Here is a 6,673-nt window from a genome sequence, read left to right on the forward strand (position 1 = left end):
CATCCAGCGAGGGAATATTTAGATAAGCCCTAGTCAGACAGTAATTGCGTACAGAAAATACACTGTACCTACAAAGACATACATAAACTGAAAATAAAGGAGAAGAAAAAGATATTTCAGGCAAGTGGAAACAACAACAACAACAAAAAAACAAGAGTAACTATACTTATATCAGACAAAATAGACTTCAAGACAAAAGCTATAAGAAGAGACAAAGAAAGTCACTATATAATGACAAAGGGGTCAATTCAGCAAGGTGATATAGCAATTACAAATACATATGAACCAAACACTAGAGTACGCAGATATATAAAGCAAATATTGTTAGAGCTACAGAGGGATAGACTCTAATGCAATAATAGCTCGAGGACTTCAGCACCCCACTTTTGGTGCTGGGCAAATCTTCTCTGCAGAAAATTAACAAAGAAACATCAAATTTAATCTGTACTATTGACAAAATGTATCTAAAATTGTATTTACAGAACATTTCATCCAATGGCTGCAAAACACAAATTTTTGTCCTCAGCACATGGATCATTCTCAAGGATAGACCACATGTTAGGCTGTAAAATGAGTAAAAATTCCAAAAAACTGAAATCTTATTCAGTATCTTCTCCGACCACAGTGGAATAAAATTACAAATCAATAACAAGTGGAATTTTGGCAACTATACAAACACACAGAAAGTAAACGATATGCTCCTGAATGACCACTGTGTCAAAGAAGAAATTAAAAAAGAAATAGAAGAATAATTAAATTAAAAAAGAAATGATAATAAAAACACAGCATATCAAAACCTATGGGATACAGCAAAAGCAGCACCAAGAGGAAAGTTTATAGATATAAGTGCCTATACCAAAAAGGAGAAAAACTTTAAATAAACAACCTAGCAATTAGTAGAATAAAATTAGTAAGAAAAAAGAAATAATAAAGCTCTTAGAAAAAAATAAATGTAACTGAAATAAAGAAAACAACATAAAAATAAACAAAATGAAAAGCTGATTTTCAATAAGATAAACAAAATTGACAAACTTTTAGCCAGACTAAGACAAAAAAAGAGAAGACCCAAATAAAAAAATAAAACAGATGAAAAAGGAAGAATTACAACTCACACTGCAAAAATTCAAAGGATTACTAGAGGCTGCTATGAACAGCAATATGCCAATAAATTTGAAAATCTAGAAGAAATGGATAAATTCCTAGAAACATACAACCTACCAAGAAGAAATCCAAAACCTGAACAGTCCAATAATAAGTATTTAACAAGGTCAAAGCTGTAGTAAAAAAATCCCCCAGCAAATAAAAGCCTGGGACTCACTGGCTTCACTGCTGAATTTTACCAACATTTAAAGAAGAGCTAATACCAATTCCACTAAAATTATTCTGAAAAATAGAGGAGGAGAGAATACTCTCAAACTCATTCTATGAGGTCAGTATTACCCTGATACCAAAATCAGACTAGGACACATCAAAAAAAGAAACTACAGGCCAATATCCCTGATGAACATTGATGCAAAAATCCTTAACAAAATACTAGCAAACCATATTCAACAACACATTAAAAAGATCATTCTTCTTAACCAAGTAGGAGTTATCCAAGGGATGAAAGGAAGATTAAATGTGTACAAATCAACGTGACACATCATATCAACAGAATGGACAAAAATCATATGATTATTTCAATTGATGCTGAGAAATCATTTAATAAAATTAAACATCCCTTCATGATAAAAACCCTCCAGTTACCAGATCTAGAAGGAATACACCTCAACACAAGAAAAACCTATATGATAGACACATGGCTAGTATTATACTGAATGAGGAGAAACCACAAGCCTTTCCTCTAAGATCTAGAACAAGACAAGGATGCCCACTTTCACCACAACAACATAGTACTGGAAGTCCTAGCTAGAGCAACAAGATAAACATATAAAGGACATCCCAATTGGAAAGGAAGATATCAAAGTATCCTTGTTTTCATATGATATAATTTTATATTTGGAAAAACCTAAAGACTGAACCCAAAAACATCTATTAGATCTGATAAACAAATTCAGTAAAGTTATAGGATAAAAAATCAACTTACAAAAATTAGTAGCATTTCTATAAGCTAACAGTGAACAATCTGAAAAATAAATTAAGAATTTAACCCCATTTATAATACCTATAAATAAAATAAAATACATAAGAATAAACTAAACCAAAGAAGTAAAAGATCTCTACAATGAAAACTATAAAACATTGATTAAAGTAATTAAAGAGGACACACATAAAAATGGAAATATATTCCATGTTTGTGGATTGGAAGAACCAACATTATTAAAATGCCCATACTACCCAAAGCAGTCTACAGATTCAATGCAATCTCTATAAAACTACCATGGACATTCTTTACAGAAGGATAGAAAATAATCCTAAAACTTATATGGAACCACAAAACACCCCAAATAGCCAAAGCCATCCTGAGAAAAACACGAACAACAACAAAGGGGAGGAATCACATTACCTGACTTCAGATCATACTACAGAGCTATACCTATATAGTAACCAAAACTACTGTCATAGAAATAGACACATAAACCAATGGAACAGAATAGAGAACCCAGGAATCAATCTAGAAATTGACAGTGAATTCATTTTATATAAAGGTGCCAAGAACATACATTAGGGAAAGAACAGTCTCTTCAATAAATGGTGCTGGGAAAACTAGGTATCTGTATGCAGAAGAATAAAACTAGACTCTTATTTCTAACCATATACAAAAATAAAATCAGAGTGGATTAAAGACTTAAGTCTAAGACCTCAAACTATGAAACTTCTAAGAGAAAACATTAGGAAAAAAATCCAGGACATTGTTCTGGGCAAAGATTTCTTGAGTGATACCCCAAAAGTACAGGCAACCAAAGCAAACACATGGACAAATGGAATTACATCAAGTTAAAAAGCTTCTGCACAGGAAAGAAAGCAACAAAATGAAAAGACAACCCACAGACTTGGAGAAAATATTTTCAAACTCTATGTCTGTCAAAGAATTAGTAACCAGAATATATAAGAACCTCAGTCAACTCTATTGGAAAATAATCTAATAATCTGATTAAAAAATGGGCAAAGGTCTGAATAGACATTTCACAAAAGAAGACATATAAATGGCAACCAGGTATATGAAAAGGTGCTCAACAGCATTGTTCATCAGAAAATGCAAAGCAAAGCTATAATGAGATATCATATCACCCAAGTTAAAATGGCTTTCATCCAAAAGACAGATAATAGCAAATGCTAGCAAGGATGTCGAGAAAAGGGAGCACTTGTACACTGTTGGTGGGAATGTACATTAATACAGCTACTATGGAGAACAATATAGAGGTTTCTCAAAATTATAAAAATTAAAGTACCATATGATCTAGCAATTTCACTGCTTGGTATGTACCCAAAGAAAAGAAATCAGTATAGAGGATACATCTGCACTCCCATGTTTATTCGAATACTATTCACAATAGCCAAGATTTGGAATCAACCTAAGTTATCTTCAACAGATAAATGGAAAAAGAAAATGTGGTACATATGCGCAATTGTTTCTAATGGAGGAACAAAGAAAATGGTTTATGAGATGGAACCTACCCCTGGTAAAGATGGTATGAACACTGTTGAAATGACAACAAAGGATTTAGAATTAGGTTACCAGAGACTGGGAAGGATAGTTGGGTGTGGGAAGTAGGGATGGTTAATGGGTACGAAAATACAGTTAGATAGAATGAATTAGATCTAGTATTTGATAGCACAACAGGGTGACTATAGTCAAGAATATAGTATTATACATCTTAAAACAACTGAAAGGATATAATTGGATTGTTTATAACAGAAAGAAAGAACATATGCTTGAAGTGATGGATACCTCATTTATCCTGATGTGACTATTACATATTGAATGCCTGTATGAAAATATTTCATGTACCCTGTAAATATGTACACCTACCATGTACCCATAAAAACTAACAATTAAAATAAAGAAAGTAACGGTAGATGTGTTGGAAATAGCAAGAAAACTAGAATTAGAAGCGGAGCCTGGGACTGAATTGCTGCAACTTCATGATAAAAGTGAATGAGTAAGAAATTGTTTCTTATGGATGAACAAAGAAAACGGTTTCTTGAAATGAGATCTACCACTGGTGAAGACGGTGTGATCATTGTTGAAACAACAGCAAAGTACTTAGAATATTATATAATCTTAGCTGATAAAGCCGTGCCAGGGTTGAGAGGTTAGACTCCAATTTTGAAAGAAGTTCTACTGTGAATAAAGCACTATCAAATAATATAACACACTACAGAGAAATATTTTGTGAAAGGAAGAGTCAACAAATAGATGCAGCAAACCTCATTGTTGTTTTATTTTAAGAAAATTTCCCAGCCACACTAACCTTCAACAACCACCACACTGATCAGTCAGCAGCCATCAACATTCAGGCAAGACGTTCCACCAGCAAAAAGATAACAACTTACTCAAAGTTCAGATGATCGTTAGCATTTTTAGCTATAAATTATTTTACATTAAAGTATGTACATTGTTTTAATATATAATGCTTTACACACTTAATAGACTGCAATACACTGTAAACATAACTTTTATATGCACTGGGAAACCAAAAAGGTCATGTGATTTGCGTTATTAGAATATGGCCTAGAACCGAACCTGCAATGTCTCTGAGGTATACTTGTACTTTAATAATTTTTCATGAAGCAGAATTTATCTGGGAATGAAAATGAAATGGGTGATGTTGAAGGTTTGAGGAGAGCTAAGAAGCTGTGAAATTGTCATCTTAGATAGCTTAAGAGTAAATGCATGTAGGGAATTTTGACAAAACTGGCAGAAACCACTAAGGCCTAATTTAGGTCTATAATTATTAATTTATAATGAAGTAATCAATTAGTTGGGCATTTTTCTCCTTTCATTTTATGTTGTACAAATTTCAAGTGCAGAGAAGTTATAAAGTTGGATTAAACAGGATTTGATTTTATTAGGTGACTACAACAAAGCTAGAGACAAGCCAGGGAGTATATGTGTTAAAAAAAAAAAAAAGATTATAATAATTGACCATAATATTTAGACTTGTTTAGGAGCAGGAAGAAAATATCAAATATCTCAGTGACAGGGAAAAAAATTAGTAGAATTCATAGTTTGGAGGAGTGGAGTAATAGAGAAAGTGAGTTGAAAGGATAAACAGTAACGATGATCAAAAAGTGAAATGCATGCAATGTAATTGTGCAGTGTTACATTTATTGTTAATAGTAAGTCCTGGGGCAAGAGCATGTGAATGTGTAGGTAAGGCAGAATGCAGGGGAAGATCATTGGAAGGTAAATTAAAGAGATGAAGGGCCTGAGAGTTATGCATGATTATGTACACGTATACTGAAATCACCAGAATTAAGACTGAAGTAGTGTGGAGAGAGGGATATGGAGCCGGGAACAGATGCCTTGGAAAACATGTGGTTGAATACCTGGGATCTGAAGATGACAATAGCAAATGAAGAGTAGTAGGTGATAAAATCCATGGAACTGAGATTCAAAGTTACATTTTAAGAAGACAAATTGTAGAATTGTATTAAAATAGTAAAGAGGAACAAAAGCATTTCTACTATACCTCCCAGCCTAACAATCACCACAATATGTTATACTACCCTAGAGGGCTGCAGGGAAAACACTGCCCTCAGGGAGAAGCCAGGCTTCTAATTTTTATTATAATTATGTTTTTAATTTGTTATAGCCATTTTCAGAGACCTTAACAACTTTACTTAAGGCTCATAAATGGCTGTGCTATTACCAGCTTTTTAAAATAAAAATTTCTGCAGAAACATGTTTAGGTAAGCAGATTCATTGGCTAGCTTGTTTTGTTTTATAGTACAATGAATTAAGGAAAGCTTTGAGAGAAGAGGTTGAAAAAAATAGGATATTTTGCTGCTCATGGTCGTTAAATTACACATGACATTGTGGAAGATTTTCTGGAATTGAGAAGAGATGTGAGAAGTATATAGACTGGAATATATTCAGAGCTTGATTAGATTAGTGGGTATGTGGAAGAATTGAGTTACCTGAATGTCTGGTGTTTCTAGGGGTGAATGTATAACAGTAATTTTAAGATTTTTTTCCTTGTAGATTCAGGACTCGAGAAGCAGGGAGGAGCTAGATCACAGGGAGATTTATAGAGTAGGGCCAGGAACTTAGTTATATTTTCAGAGTGATGTTAAGCCACTGAAGAGTGTGTGTCAATGTTAGGAGTGAAGGTGGGAACAGAGAATAGAGTAGTAGATCATCAAATGTTACTTTTAAAACATTAGCCTATCTTTTGAGTATAAAATAATCTTATAGGGCAAGCCGCCCCCTCAACAAAAAAAGATTAATTATAAGGATGTTAAATCAGTTCAGGTAGAAAATGATTAGTATTTAGATTATAGTTGAGATGAACACAAGAAGAACTGATCTCAGGTTGATAGATATTTAATAAGCCATGCTAATACATCAGGAAGAACCAAGGATGATCCCAAATATGTGTCTTCGACTGTGTCATGTGCACTTCACTAAGGTGCAAATGATGGGAGATAAATGTTTGAAGAGACTAATGATCAAATTTCTGTTTTGGACAATTAAACTTTGAAATGCCAAACAATAGCAAAAAGGGGG

General features: G+C 33.2%; 1 non-coding gene across 1 annotated transcript; it reads right to left on the reverse strand.

Moving 5' to 3' along the window:
* Positions 1 to 5,751: 5,751 nt before the first annotated feature.
* Positions 5,752 to 5,880, reverse strand: LOC123573236 (small nucleolar RNA SNORA33). The gene has a single exon (XR_006697965.1). It is a non-coding gene; the product is annotated as a small nucleolar RNA SNORA33 (small nucleolar RNA).
* Positions 5,881 to 6,673: the final 793 nt, after the last annotated feature.

Source organism: Macaca fascicularis, chromosome 4 (genome assembly GCF_037993035.2).
Source record: "Macaca fascicularis isolate 582-1 chromosome 4, T2T-MFA8v1.1".
Classification (NCBI taxonomy): domain Eukaryota; kingdom Metazoa; phylum Chordata; class Mammalia; order Primates; family Cercopithecidae; genus Macaca; species Macaca fascicularis.